At 38.1% G+C, this 15,984-nt stretch overlaps 1 protein-coding gene and 1 pseudogene across 4 annotated transcripts in view; one reads left to right on the top strand and one right to left on the bottom strand.

Annotated features, from left to right (window-relative positions):
- OSMR (oncostatin M receptor) overlaps positions 1–15,984 on the top strand; it is a 94,482-nt gene that overhangs the window by 40,280 nt on the left and 38,218 nt on the right. The gene's annotated exons all lie outside the window — the stretch shown is intronic.
- LOC103215159 (acidic leucine-rich nuclear phosphoprotein 32 family member E pseudogene) lies at positions 13,824–15,239 on the bottom strand (annotated as a pseudogene).

Here is a 15,984-nt window from a genome sequence, read left to right as displayed (position 1 = left end):
TTTAAGAAGACAAATTCCAAATCCATCTGGGATTGATTTTTTTTTATATTAAGTGAGATAGGGTTATGACACTGAATTTTTCTGTTTGGTAACCATTTTACCATAACTGTTTATCAAATAACTCTTCCTTCGCTAATGATCTGACATGCCACCTCTTTCACTGTTATGAAAGCATAAGAGAGTTCTGGATTCTTAATTCCACTGGTTGGTCTGTTTATTCCGGCACTAGTATTACACTAACTTCCTTAAAGTTTCAGATGAGTCTTGACATCAGGTAGGATAAATCTCTCACCCTATTCTTTTTCAGAAATATCCTCACTATTCTTGGTGCCATACTCTTTTATGTAAAATTGACAATTAATTTACCAAATTCTATGAAAAGCCCTACTGGGCTTTTCATTGGATTTACACTTAATCTATAAATACAATTTGGAGAGATCAATATCTCTATGTTACTAAATCTTCCTGTGCATGGACATAGTATATTTTTATATTTCTTTAGGCCTCTGTTAAAATCATTTCATAAAGTTTTAAATGTTTCCCTTCTATACTTTTCTTCCTTGTATATTTTTTGTACTACTGATATGGCTCCAATGACTGGAGGAACATCCCGATTCTTCATTTCGAGCCCGTTTGCATAAAACCACACAGACACATGTGGAGTGGTTTTACGGAGAGAAAAGTTTAATAGGCAAGAAAGAAGGAAGAAGGAAACAACTCCCCCATACAGAGACAGAGGGAGGAGGGATTTGAACAAAGAGAAAACCCCCTGTGCAGTGGAAAAGTGGCTGCTTATGTGAGGAGGCTGGAGGAGTTGGTTTCTGATTTGCATAGGGCTGAGGGGATTGGTTTGACCAGGCATGTCATTCACGTACCCTAGGAAAAAAATGGCCCTCCCACCCTACCCTTTTAATACGCAAATGCAGGGCACCTTGATGTTCTATGCATAGCACATAGATATTACCTGTTATATCATCTCCCTTTTAAATCTTGCTGCATCTTGTAAGTCCACAAGTAACTATATATGTTTAATGTTCACCATTAGAGCTTATGCAAATATTTCTCTGGTCATTTTGATAATCTGAAATTTATTCCCTAGTACTTTCTTCAGAAAGTGCTTATGGAAACAACAGTTCCCTGAATTTTTGAATGTCAATAAAAGTTTTACTCTGGTCTTTGTATTTAATGGTCAGTTTGAATAGATATAAAATTTTTAGCTTACATTTTCTTCCTTGAGTATCATAAATTTTATTGTTGCAGTTTTTTTTTTTTTTTTTTTTCTGGCATACAGCAAGGCTCATGAAAAGCCTAGTAGTAATGGTAATCTATTTTTTCCCCATTAGAAGTCACTTGGTTTTTTTGCCTAGATGCCCAAAATATTTTTTTCTTTTTCTTTAAAACCTTTGTCTTGGTGTTGGCTATGCTAGGTTGATGTGTTCAGTAATATGGTACATTCTTTCAATATGTATTATCAAATATTTTTTTAATTCAGGAAATTTTTTGAATTATCGTTTTTGGTATTTGGCCACCTTCCTTTGGTTTTCTTTTTCAGGAATTCTTGCTAACTCTATATTGAACCTTTTTTTCCGATCTTTAATATTTGTTACTTTCTCTTGCATTACTTTTATCCCTTCATTTATTTTATTTAAAATTTTTTATTCTCCTTTTACCTCCTATTTGCTTAAGAAATTATCTGTTGTGTTTTTTTTCCTGTGGTAACTACTTCCAGTTTAGTCTTCAATTTTGAATTTATTTTTTGTTTTATATCTATTTCTTTCCTGAATTCTGTTACCTCATCCATGACGTTTGCTAAATCTGATTTATATTGTTCTCTAATATCTTTTATCACTTTTACAATGTCTTTTAGTCTATTTTGAAGTAGTTGTCTTATCATCATATTCATTTCTGCTGTATCTGTGGTTGTGTCTTTTTCATTCATAATATTATCTATATGTACCTTTGCTCTTATTATTTGGTAATCTTGCTAGACGTTTACTTTGATTTCTTTTTTAAAAGAAACCAATTTTGCTTTGAAAATTGTTCTTTTTATTGTGTTTTGTTGTTGTTGAATTTCCACCGTAATTTTTATTACCCATTTTCTTCTACTTTCTTGGATTTTTTTCTGTTGTTCTTTTTACTTTTCTAAGTTGAGTATTAGTTCACAAATAAAATATTTAAAGCTATATATTTCCATTGAAATACCAGTTTTATGGCATCCACAGTAGTCCAGTAAGTTTTAACTTAACATTGCAGTGCTTTCATTATAATGAACTATATATGATACCATTTCTAATCCATGAATTAATTTGTTTCAAATTTTCTAAAATGAAATTTTTATTTTTTTGTTATTAATTTTTAACAGAAATTCACTGTGGTCATAGAAAGTGTCTGTGTGATACGTATTCATTGAAATTGTCGAGGTTTGTTTTATGGGCTTGTACCTTGCTGAAAGTGTGGTCTATGGACCAGAAGCATCAGTATCACCTAGGAGCTTTGTAGAAGTGCAGAATCTCAGGCCCCGCCTCAGTCCTACTGAACCTGAATCTGTATTTTAACAAGGTCATCAGGTGATTTCCTATCTGTATCAAAGTTCGAGAGGCATTGATCTAGTCTCTGATGAAGTAGGTTAAATTTGTTCATTGTTTTGTTCAGATCTTCTATATCTTTCTTGGTTTTGCTGACCGGCCTATCAGTAATTGAGAAGGGTATGTTAAAATTACTCACTATTTTGGTAAAATTGTTTATTTCTCCCTGAAGTTCTATAAATATATACTTTACATATTTTGAGGGTATTTTATCAGATTCATCGTTTAGAGTCACTGTAGCTTCTTTATGCTAATCCATAGATTTCTTGTATGTCTTTTTTAATGTTTCCTTTGTTAATTTTAAACTCTTCATCTGTTTGTTCTAATACCACTGCTACACTGCAGTCTGTAAATCACTTTGTTGTGTTTCTCGTCATAGTCATGCTGCTCAGATGTCTCACTGTCTTGGTTTCTGAGCTTGAATTCCCCCGTAAGTGTCTTCTATGCTGTTAGCCGGTAAATATCAGGGAAAGGCTACAGGCCAAACCCCAGCCTCGTCAGCTCAACGTCTGAAGCAGAGCATGGCCTAGGGATGAGCTGAGGATAGAGAGATATAGGCCCCCCCAAAACCATAATTAATCACTCTTCATTGTACCCAACAACCCTTCAGGTCAGGGTTTCACCTTCAGCCATGCCCCTCACTTTCATCCCTCAAGAAGCAGCATTAAGAGGTTAGATTGGAATCTACCAGACCTGTGTGTCTGGAGGAGAGAGAGGAAGAAAAAGAGGATTTCCTCATTTTCCTCAGCTCCTTGTCTTGCAGGACTTCTGTTCTTTCCTGTTGTTACTCCTGGGAACCCCTGCTCCCATGGTCTGAGTTTGAGTTTGATTACTTAAGCATTTTTTTTTTTTTTTTTTTTTTTGAGATTCAGACAGCATTGCTTCATGTGACCTCCATGTTCTGGCACAGGTAGGTTGCTACCTTCTGCAATCTTCTGTCCAAGATTGGCATTTGTATTGGCCAGATGGGACCTATATTTTATATCATACCTGAAAGCTTTCCACTATAGCAGAATCATTACAGAATCTTGTATGCATTTGGTTACTTAGGAATCATTCTTGGTGGTACTTTTCACCCTTTTATCTTTCAGATTCACTCCATCTGCAACTACTATTTGATTTTTTATTTCTAAACATTTTAAAAACATACTCACTTCTTCCCATCTCCACAATTACTCCCTTAGCCCAATTTACTTCCCTCCTGACTTGGGCCACAAATATAGCTTCCCACCAGATTTACAAGTATCTTCATATTCTCTATACCCCAGCATAGGTGATCATCTCAAAAGCAAATTTGATCATATTACCACTGCTTCAAAATTAGTAAAGCATTTTTAAAGATATAGACAGTATCACTTGATATAACCCTCATAGTCAAGCACAGGTTGGCTGTCTGCCCCTTGTTTTTTCAGTGTGAGGCCAGGTGCCTTCTCTGTCTCCTGCAGGTTTGTTGCAATCTCTTTTGACGTAGGATCTTTATACATGTTGTTCACTTTTACTGGGATGCCCCCCTCTTCTCCTTTTACCTGCTTAATTACTATATATCTTTAGATTTCAGCTTAATCCTCACTTCACCCTCCAACAGAGCAGGCACTGGGGACCTAGCAATGAACAAAATTGAGTGACTGCCTCTAGTGAACTCATATGCTAGTGTGTGTTGAGAGGGCTGGATTGGGGGCAGGATTGAGGACTGCAGACATAACAACGTGTTAACATGTAAAGAAGTCAGTACAATAACTTCAAGTGCAGGTAAATCCTACAAAGAAGGTAAAATTCAAATAATAGGGTAGAGAATGCCCGGGATGTTGCTGCCATTAGGTTAGTTATGGAAAACCTCTAAGAGAGCAGTCTTAAAGGATGAGAGGAAGGCCTCCAGCCCTGCCCAGCTCAGTGTTTCCCAGCATGCACTGCAGTGACATGTTTTCCTTGTGCTGGAAAGCAGCATTTAGTGTCCACACTGTCCTAGTCAGATAAGAGTACTATCCCACCAGTAGGCTGTCTTGATGTCCTTTCTTCAGTTGCTGTGTGAGTTGTCTGTTCTTTAGTATCATTGAATGGCTCCCTTGGCTTGCAAAGGACAGGGTTCATGGAAAGCCCACCATATTCTATGAGAATGCATTCATTATTGTGTTGCTTGGGCTGTGAAGGATGTTACTTGCTCAATTTAAAGTCTCATGGGATACTCAAAATGATGACAACTTTCTCATAAGGGCTGCTGTAGTAGTCTGAGCATTCACATGAGTGACACATATTTCACCTTTTTAGCTAGCTGTCATTCTACATAATGAAGAGAGAGGGAGATTCTCTGAAAGAGAATGTTCGGGAATAGACATTGCAATGGGAATACGTGTGCCATAGTAAACTGTGTATATTCAGGAATGTAAAGGAATACAAAGGTTTTTAAAGGAAAAAATGAGGAGGATTATATCATTGTTTCGAGAGAATTATCCTTAGCTACAAGGATCAATAACAAGGGCGGTATCAGTCCAAGTTTGGACAAGCAGTTGCTGGGCAGATGTCCTTGCAGACATTTTTTGTGTGTGTAAGATTGTGATGGCCTTTATGCAAGATTATGGTTTTTGCAGTCTTTTGTGAGAATTTTTTATTCAGATATTCATGCTTGAGAACCCTCCTTCCCTTCATGGCCTTCCCTGGCTTCATTATTCAGGATTTTAAAAAATCATGTGACTCCATTTTTATTCTGACAACTTTCACATTTCCCCCTTTGGATCAAGATCTCTCTCTGAAATCATTGCTGATCATCCTTTAACCAGGATGGACCTGTCCTGGGTTACTGATCTGGTCCCACATTGGAGGGAGTGATTGGCAACTAGGGGTCAGTGTCAAAACCCTTGTAGCCATATTTGAACAACAAAGGGAGGTCTGGAGGGAGTTACTCTCAGGATAAGCCTTCCTGGAGTCCATTGTTAAGTTTAATTTTATCTGTTCTGTAGTCTTTTGGCCATCCTCTCAAAGTGCTGGGCCAGCATTGTTCTGTTAGGAATAGTACTTCAGCAGAAATTTGACAAGGAAGAAGTATAAAAGTTTAAAAGGAAAATGGAAAATAAAGTTAATAGTAATATGATAATCCCAGTTTGCATAATAGTTTTGAGCTTTGAGCCTCACCTTAAGGGCAGACAATTGAATAAATCAAATGACATGGGACTTAGGTGAGACCTGTTGTAATTATGTGACCTTTTTTTAAAAAAATTGTATGTATTTTTTTTTAAAAAAAATTGTATGTATACAGGCCTCAACTTCCCCAGAGGAATTTATCTGTATACAACATGTAGTATTAGCAGTAGCACAGATATTTCCTTATTTCATGACTTAAGGGAACTCTGGAGTCAGGTTCTATCAAGTTATCAACAGAAACTACTGATTGTGAAATTTCGATTACACTATTATCCTGTAAAGAAAAAGATACACATAAGAAAGGAAAAAGTAAGAGGGGCAAGAGTCTCATTATGATGGGGAATCTTGTCCCATCATCTTGAAAAAAAGTTGTTCACTACATAAAGCCATCAACCTCTTGTCCTCATTTGCAGCTTGAAGGTCACTGGGTGTGGAATCAGCAGGTTCCATGACCTTTCTGTGCAGCTCGTACATCAGGCATGAGACTTGTCCCTTGAAAGTTAAGTTGTCCAGCTTCAGTTTAAGGGCTTTAGGAACAGAGCAGGTTTTAGAGAGTTACAGCCAAATATTGGAGGAAATTAAGAGAATTTCTAGTCCAACCTACAGGCAGATAGCAAGAATTCAAAATCAGTGCACTGGTTTATGGAAGGAGAGTTGGGTTCAAATGATATGTCTGACAAAATGGGACCTGTTCATGTGGCTATGTTATATTTGCCCTGATAGGTAATTTTATGAAGGCTGGGTACCAAATTTTGGGTAAAGCAATTTCTGTGGCAGATTTTTTAAAAACATCTTCCCTTTTTGTGTTTCAACTGAGTTTAGGGGTTAAACATTCAAATATTTGAATTTTAGCTAGGGCTAGCTAAATTGTATCACAAGACCAAAATCTACAAGTGGCCTTCAATTTTAGCAGTAATTTATCTTTTTGTTTGCCGGTCTCATTGGCTCAATTAGTCAACCTAAGTGGGGAAATGTTTTAGAGAAAGGTACTTACCGTCTCCGACTCCCTTGGCTTTTTCTGGCTTATGCATGAAAGACAAAGCAGAATTTTTATGCCAGGCAGAGATAATTTATATTATTGCTCTGAACTCAGGATTTTGACTTGTTTAATCTGAGAGCCTTTTTATAAACATTTATCTAGTCCTTTTCTTTTTAGATTATCAGTCTTTTAATTAGGTATGATATCACCCTAAGCAACTGCTAGCAAGGCAAACCTAATTTTACATTTCCGAAAGGATGACTCTTAGGTGTACAAGGCTAGGTTATTGGTTGCCACAGACCTGTTGTAGTTTGAAAGCCTTCTTTTTGTTTTTCTTATCTTGGCTGAAATGCTTTGAGGAAAACTTCTACTTGGCTTTTGAAATTAGTAACAGTAGAATATCCTAATTCAAGTGAAAAAGTCAATAGATTCAGAGTAAGCAGAGAGGAAGAAGAGAAAAAAAAAAACAGATAAAGAAGTTGGGAGCCTCTATATACCGGCATTTAAAAAAATTCTATAGTTGTAGTTTCTTACTTTGGTACTGAGAAAAACAAGTCTGGGGACATTGAATGATTCTTAAGATGACCATTGACTGAAAAGTGTTCATGAGGAAAAGCCATGTAGCCAACCAGAATACTTGGCATGCCTGAATACTGGGGAATCCCATTATATTTGCTATTAATCTCTCCAGACCAAATAAATCCTATAAATCCTGTCAGGGAATGTCAGGAGTTTAGACCAGTATTTTAGAAGGTGACTAGCCACCTTAGTGGATTTTAATTGGCCATTGCCTGGCCACCATTTACAATATTTTTGTTCTCAGAAGACATTGAAAAGCAAGCAAGAGAAAAAGAGCCAACTTGTTTACAGATACACATAACCAAATCAAAATGAAACCAAGATCAGAGTACTTGCAAAAATTGTAACTCAGATGTGCAGAGCAAACAGAATATTAAATCAGGTGTGCAGACCAAACAGCACTCTGGTTTTGTAGAAATCAGGAAGGATGCAAGGTCCTCCCAGGAAGGATGCAAGGTCCTTTCTTAAGATGGCCTTGTTTCGGCCGGGCGCAGTGGCTCATGCCTGTAATCCCAGCACTTTGGGAGGCCGAGGCGGGCGGATCACAAGGTCAGGAGATCGAGACCATGGTGAAGCCGGGCGCGGTGGCGGGCGCCTGTAGTCCCAGCTACTTGGGAGGCTGAGGAAGGAGAACGGCGTGAACCCGGGAGGCGGAGCTTGCAGTGAGCCGAGATTGAGCCACTGCACTCCAGCCTGGGCGACAGAGCGAGACTCCGTCTCAAAAAAAAAAAAAAAAAAAAAAAAGATGGCCTTGTTTCTAGTTGAAGAGGACTGACTAGAAGCAGCTAGTGTGCACTGCTCTCACAGAGAGGAAACAAAGTGGTCTGTAAATACTAGCTCTTCAAGTAGATTGTCTAAGACGTCACATCAGGATTCACAAAGGAGGCAGCAGGCCCCATGGAGAACAGAGATGAGCAAAGCCAGGCAGCTCCTACGGGGACTGGTGTGGAGCCAGGGGAGGCTCCTTAACGTGGGGAAAGGGTGAACAAGTGAGAGTTTTTGGGGAATCCACACTTACACCATGGACCTTTGTAATCCTAGGCACATGAGAACCCACATGCCCCTGCCCCAGGCCTCTGGACTAACAGAGAGCTGCCTGGAGTCTTTAGAGAGGTACTACTCAAGCCCACATGGAGCTCCATAGGCCTTGGATCCCTGAGCAGCCTGGTGCAAGCTGCTGTAACCCCAATAGAGGCCATTGCCTGGGTGCTGAGGAGTGGCCAGACTGCCCCACTGCTCCTCACTGAGGCTCAATGGTTTGTGCTTCTAGTGCAGCAACTGCACCCCTGCCTGAACACTGTGGGTAGTGTGGCTCTGTGTTCCTCCAGGAAGCACCCAGACTGCAGATCACATGATCCGCCACCCCTGCCTCCCTTCTCCAGGCAAGGCTCATGGCTTGGGCTCCAGCACAATAGCCACACCCCCACCTGAACACTGTGGACAGTCACGGCTCTGAGTTCCTCTGGGGTAAAACTCCCAGAGGTAGTAAACAAGGTGTGGCACCCTTGTGTGCCCCCAAAAGTGAAGTCCAGCATCGGTTGGGTGGGAGGAAGTAGGAGCATGTCACGCACCCCAGAGCCATGTGTCTTCATTGCTTCAGCTGAGAAATGCTGCCCTCCCCAGTGAAGGGCCCACAGCCTATCTTCCCTGCCACTACCTGGACATTTCAGCTGTGGCCCAGAGCCCTTCTGAAAACCCAGCCCCCACTGGCCTGGGATATTCCCTTTGGCTAGCGGCCTGGAACTGTGGAAATACCTACCTACCTCCAACCACTTTCCCTGGGGCCTGAGATTGGGCTGATTCAACTAGCCAATACCGCTGCAACCAACATCCACTCGCGTGGGCCCAAGGGTGGAGTCCCCCCATACAAGAAGCAGTAGTACTGCCACATCGAGAACAGACAAACCATAAAGCTATCTGTATTGGGTTGAGTAATGAGATTATGCTGTGAAATCACTCCCACAGAGTCACAAAACAGACATTTCCCATGGCTTTCAACCACATTGTGGACTGCAGATAGACTACAAGGTACACCTGAACTAGGAGTCACAAGTCCTGCAACAGGGGAGTGACGGGGAAACAGCTCAAGTTCCTGCCTATCTAGGATGGGGAGCTGGTGAAGCCATTTATCCCCCATCCCTGCAGAGACCTAAGTGCGTTTACAGGAGCTTATCCTAGTCACCCTTGCCAGGGCTAGTGCCTGTGCTCACCATTGGGGTATTTGTGGGCAAGCCAGAGAGCTCCAGCTCTGCCCACATTTGTCACCCTACCTCTGAGAACAGGAACCCCAGGGAACTGGGCACTCCACTGTCCTGGCCTTCACCTGCAAAAACAGAACACTTCACAGTAAACACAGACAGGATACTTACCCACCTGCTTGTGTAGCAGCTGGCACTTACCCGCAAGTGCCATCTACTGGCCTGTAGTCCAAGCCATGCAGCCTACAATGAAACCTGCTGACAGAAGTATGTAGGGCTGTAGGGCTGTAGGGCTATAGGTGCAAAGCCAAAAGACCTTACCCTCTCCAGACGAGAAGGAAAAAGCATTCTGGCATCATGAAAATCGAAATGCTGAACGACATCAAAGGATCTCTCTGGCTCCTGAACCAAAATGGAAACTCAGAAATGACAGATAATGAATTTAAAGCATCAATTGTAAGGAAGCTCAAAGAGATCCAAGACAAAGTTGAAAATCAACATGAAGAAACTTCTAAATCAGTCCAGGAAATGAAGAAAGAGATAAACATCTTAAAAAGAAATCAATTAGAACTACTGGAACTGAAAAACTCACTTAAGGAATTTCAAAATACAATTTAAAGCTTTGTTAATAGACTGAACAAAGCAGAAGAAAGAATTTCAGAGCTTGAAGAATGTTTTTTCAAACTAACCTAGTCAGACAAAAATAAAGAAAAGATAATTTTTAAAAATGAACAAAGTCTTTAAGAAATATGGCATTATGTAAAGCCACTAAACATACAAATTATTGGCATTCTTGAGAGAGTAGGAGAAAAAGTAATCAATCTGGGAAACAAATTTGAGGGAATAATAGAATAAAATCTCTGTAATCTTGCTAGAGAGGTAGACACCCAGATACAAGAAATCCAGAGAACATGTGCTAGGTTCTACACAAAATGAACATCAATATGGCATATAGTCACCAGATTGTTTAAGGCCAGCACTAAAGAAAAAATCTTAAATACAGCTAGAGGAAAAGGTCAGATCATCTACAAAGAAACCCCCATCAGGCTAACAGTAGACTTCTCAGTAGAAACCTTTCAAGCCAGAAGAGATTGGGGGTATATTTTCAGCATTCTCAAAGAAAAGACATTCCAACCAACAATTTCATGTCCAAATTGAGCTTCATACGTGAAGGTAAAATAAAATAAAATAAAATAAAATAAGGTAAAGTAAAATCTTTTTTCAGATAGGCATTGCTAAGGGAATTTGTTACCATTAGATCAACCTTACAAGAAATCTTTAAGGAAGTTCTAAATGTGGAAACAAAAGAACAATACCTGTTACCACAAAATCACACTTAAGTATCTATCCCACAGACCCTATAAAGGAACCACAGAATAGAAACTATAAGTCAACCAGCTAACAACTTCACAATAGGATCAAAACCTCCTCTATATATATATTAATCTGGAATGTAAACAGTCTTAACACCCCCACTTAAAAGGCACAGTGGCAAGTTGAATTAAAAAGACAAAAACAAAAACAAGACCCTTCTGTCTGCTATGTTCAAGAGATCCATCTTACATGTAATGACATCCATAGGCTTAAAGTAAAGGGTTGGAGAAAGATCTGTCATAAAAATGGAAAACCATAAAGAGTAAGGGTCACTATTCTTATATCAGGTAAAACAGACTTTAAACCAACAACAGTTAAAAGAGACAAAAACAAAAACAACAACAAAATAAACAGACACTACATAATGATAAAGCACTCAATTCAGTAAGAAGACTGTTGACTCTAAATATATGTGTACCCAAATGGAAGCACCCAGATTCATAAAACAAGTACTTCCTATTTTATGACTTACAAAGAGACTTAGATAATAACCACACAACCACACAAAAATAGTGGGGGGATTCCAGCACCACACTGACAGCATTAGATCATCGAGGGATAAAACTAACAAATTCTGGACTTATATTCAACACTGTACAAATTGGGCTTAATAGACGTCTACAGAACACCCATCAACCACAGAATATACATTCTTCTCATCTGCACACAGAACATACTCCAAGATTAGCCAGATGCTTGGCCATAAATCAAGTCTCAATAAATGCAAAAAAATCAAAACTTTTGGGTAAACAACAAAACGAAGGAAGAAATAAAAAAATTTTGGGAAATAAACAAAAACAGAGACATAACATACCAAAATCTCTGTGATGCAGCAAAAGCACTGTAAAGAATAAAGTTTATAATGCTAAATGCCTGCATCAAGAAGTTAGAAAGATCTCAAATTAACGATCTCATACAACACCTAGAGAAACTAGAAAAACAAGAACAAACTGACCCCAAAGCTAGAGAAGAAAATGAATAACTAAAATTGAGCAGAACTGAATGAAACTGAGACCCCAAAACCCATACAAAGGCTCAGTGAAACCAAACACTGGTTTTTTGAAAGGATAAACAGGATTGATAGACCTAGCTAGATTGTAGTTTTGATTTGTATTTCTCTGATGATCCGTGATGTTGAGCACTTTTTCATATGCCTGTTTGCAAATTGTATTTCTCCTTTTGAGAAATGTCTATTCAGATCTTTTGACCATTTTAAAATCAGATTATTAGTTTTCTTTTTTCCTATAGAGTTGTTTGAGCTTCTTATGTATTCTAGTTACTTAATCCCTTATCAGATGGAGAGTTTGGAAAAAATTTATTTCCATTCTGTGGTTTGTCTCTTCACTTGGTTGATTGTTTCCTTTGTTGTGCAGAAGCTTTTTAACTTGATGAGATTCTATTTGTCCATTTTTGCTTTGGTTGCCTGTGGTTGTTGGGTATTACTCAATGGATTTTACTTGCATAAATTATTCCAGTGTCTTAGAGAGTTTCCCCAATGTTTTCTTGTAGTAGTTTCATAGTTTAAGGTCTTAAATTTAAGTCTTTAACCCATTTTGATTTGATTTTTGTATGTGGTTAGAAATAGATGTCTAGTTTGATTTTTCTGCATATGGTTATCCAGTTTTCCCAGCACTATTTGTTGAAGAGACTATCCTCTCCCCAATGTATGTGTTTTGCCACCTTTGTAAAAAATGAGTTTACTATAGATGTATGGATTTATTTGGGGTTCTCTAGTCTGTTCTACTGGTCTATGTATCTGTTTTTATGCCATTACCATACTGTTTTGGTTACTGTAGCTCTATAGTATAATTTGTAGTCAGCTAATGTGATTCCTGCAGTTTAGTTGTTTTTATTTAGGATAGCTTTGGCAATTCTAGGTCTTTTGTGGTTTCATATAAATTTTAGGATTTTTTTTCTATTTTTGTAAGGAATATCTTTGGTATTTTGATATGGATTGCAGTAACTATGTAGATTGCTTTGAGTAGAATGGATATTTTAACAATATTGATTCTTCCAATCCATGAAAATAGAATATGTTTCCTTTTTTGAGTCTTCTTCAATTTCTTTCATCAATATTTTGTAGTTTTCATTGTAGAGATACTTCACTGCTTTGGTTAAGTTAATTCCTAGGTATTTAATTTTATTTGTAGCTATTGTAAATGGGATTACTTTCTTGATTTCTTTTTCAGATTTTTTGCTGTTGGCATATAGGAATGCTACTGATATTTGTATATTGATTCTGTATCCTGCAACTTTACTGAATTTGTTTATCAGTTCTAATAGTTTATTGGTGAAGTCTTTAAGTTTTAACAAATATAAGATAATATCATCTGCAGACAAGGAAAATTTGACTTCTTCCTTTCCAATTTGGATGCCCTTCCCTTCTATATCTTGTCTGATTGCTCTAGCAAGGACTTCTAGTACTATGTCAAATAACAGTGGGGAAAGTGGACATCTTTGTCCTCTTCCCAATCTTTGAGGATAGGATTTCAGTTTTTCCCCATTCAGTATGATACTAGCTATGGGTCTGTCATATATGACTTTTATTGTGTTGACATATGTTCCTTCTATACCCAGTTATTTTAGTACTTTATCATGAAAGGGATGTTGAATTTCATCAAATGCTTTTTTAGCATCAATTGAAATGATCTTTTTTTTAAGTGATCATGTTTTAATTATGGGCTAAAAATGACTAATACAGTAAGCTTGAATTTAGAAAATTAAGTCTAAATAAATTGCTAGGGAATTCCACAATGGGAGTCAATGAAAATTCTTCTCTACATACAATATGATCATTAACAGACTAGTTGTTATTTGGAATGATAATGATATTAAATGATAGTAAAACCACACTTTTCCTATAAAAAGTTACACATTATCTTCAGTAGGGATAGCTATTGTACATGAAGAAACAAAGATATGATCACTTTATTGCACACACAGAAACATTAGAGAATCTGGTCTTAGAATGATCTAGTCATCTTCTTCCTTTCCATCATCCTCAGCATCTCATTTCCTCTTCTCCCCTCAAAGACCTTTTTCTTCCTCTTCTTCCCCTTCTTCAACATAGTCATCATCATCTTCTTCATCCTGAATTTCTTCTTTCATTAAGTATTAGAGGCCCACTTCCTCTTCTCCCTCCCCCAACTCTGAACCTGCTTCATCTTCATCTTCATCCTCATCCTCATCTTCATCCTTCTCTTCCTCTTCCTCCTCCTCTTCCTCATATCCTTCCAGTGGACCAGCTTCATTTTCCTCTTCCTCTTCATCATCTTCATCTCCATCCTCGTCATCCTCCTCTCCAGAGTCCGGTGCTTCATTATCCTCCTGATCAAATCCATCTAATACGTGATTTGCTACAGCAGTTCAAAAATACTTTATAATCTTCCAGGTTTGTGATCTCACAGTTAAACAGGTCAAGACTTTTCAAGTTTTTAAGATTTTGCAGAGCTTCTACTGTACTGAGATCTTTTATTTTGTTTCTACGCAGATTGAGGTAGGTAAGATGTGGACATTTGTCTGCCAGGACTTCCAAGCCTCCAGAAATTATATTGTCACTAAGCTCCCATTTTCGAAGTTTATTTAAGCTGGGAAGCTGGGCCAGTGAACTTAGTTCCACATTAGCCATACTCATTCTAGTTCTTTAAAAGGATCTTTCAGACCTTCAATTTCCCCGTTGACACACAGGCAGTTATCAAGGACTAACTCTGTCACTTCCTCTGGGGCTCTGTTCCCTAACTCCAGGCTAATCTTCTTCATCTCCATGTCCTCCTCTTCCTCTTCAGCTACTACTTTCCTTCTTTTCCCTTTTCTGCCTTTCCCAATACCCCCAACCCAAAACTTTTAAGAGATTTAGAAATGAATGAAAAGGAACGCAAATATAAACGCCCACTACCACCAGATAGGTGTGGGGGAGAAAGAAGAGAGTAGCAAACGGAGTCCAAGAGTTGGGACTCTAACTCAGCTGCCCCCACCTGCTTGTCCACACACTAGTGCATGCACACACATGCACGCATGTGCGCACATACATACACACACACATACACACACACCCCCGCAGTTCCTTCCCCTTCAATGGCTGCTCAGAGACGGATCATATGGTTTTTGTCCTTCATTCTGTTGATATGATGTAACGCATTTATTGATTTGCATATGTTTGCATCCCTGGGATAAATCCTACTTGGTCATGATGAGTAATCTTTTTGGCATGTTGTTGAATTTGGTTTGGGAGTATTTTGTTGAGGATTTTTGTATCAATATTCATCAGTGATATTGGCCTGTAGTTTTCATCTTTTTATCTGTCTCTGGTTTTGGTGTCATGGTAATACTGGCCTAGTAGAATGATTTTGGACATATTCCCTCCTCCTCTGTTTTTCAGAGTAGTTTGAGTAGAATTGGTATTAGTTCTTCTTTAAATGTTTGGTAGAGTTTAGCGGTAAAGCCACTGGGTCCCAGGCTTTTCTTTGCTGAGAGACTTTTTATTACAAGTTCAAATTTGTTACTTGTTATTGAATCTGTTCAGGTTTTGGATTTCTTCACGGTTCAATATTGTTAGATTTATGTGTCTAGGAATTTTTCTGTTTCTTATAGATTTTCCAATTTATTGCCATATAGTTGCTCATAGTAGCCTCTAATGATCCTTTGAATTTCTGCAATATCAGTTGTGATATCTCCCTTCTTATCTCTGATTTTATTTATTTGGGTCTTCTCTCTTTTTTTTTTCCTTGGTCTGGCTAATGGTTTGTCAATTTTGTTTATCTTTTCAAAGAACCCACTTTTGTTGGTCTTTTGTATTGTTTTCTTCATTTCAATTTCATTTATTTCATCTCTGATCTTTATTATTTATTCCACTAACTTTAGGTTTGGTTTGCTCTTGCTTTTCTAGTTCTGTATTAGGTTGTGTATTTAAAGTTTTTCTTCTGTTTTGATGTGGGCACTTACAGCTATAAACTTCCTTCTTGGTACTGTTTTTGCTGCATCCTATGGGTTTTGGTGCATTGTGTTTCTATTATCATTTGTTTCAAGAATGTTTTCAGTTTCCTTCTTAATTTCTTGATTTGGGAGCGTATTGTTTAATTTCTATGTAGTTTATAGTTTCCAAAATTCGTCTTGTTATTGATTTCTAGTTTTATTC

The sequence above is a fragment of the Chlorocebus sabaeus genome, chromosome 4 (genome assembly GCF_047675955.1).
Source record: "Chlorocebus sabaeus isolate Y175 chromosome 4, mChlSab1.0.hap1, whole genome shotgun sequence".
NCBI classification, from domain to species: Eukaryota; Metazoa; Chordata; class Mammalia; order Primates; family Cercopithecidae; genus Chlorocebus; species Chlorocebus sabaeus.
Note: the sequence above shows the minus strand (reverse complement) of the source record. Positions and strands in the feature narration are given on the sequence as shown.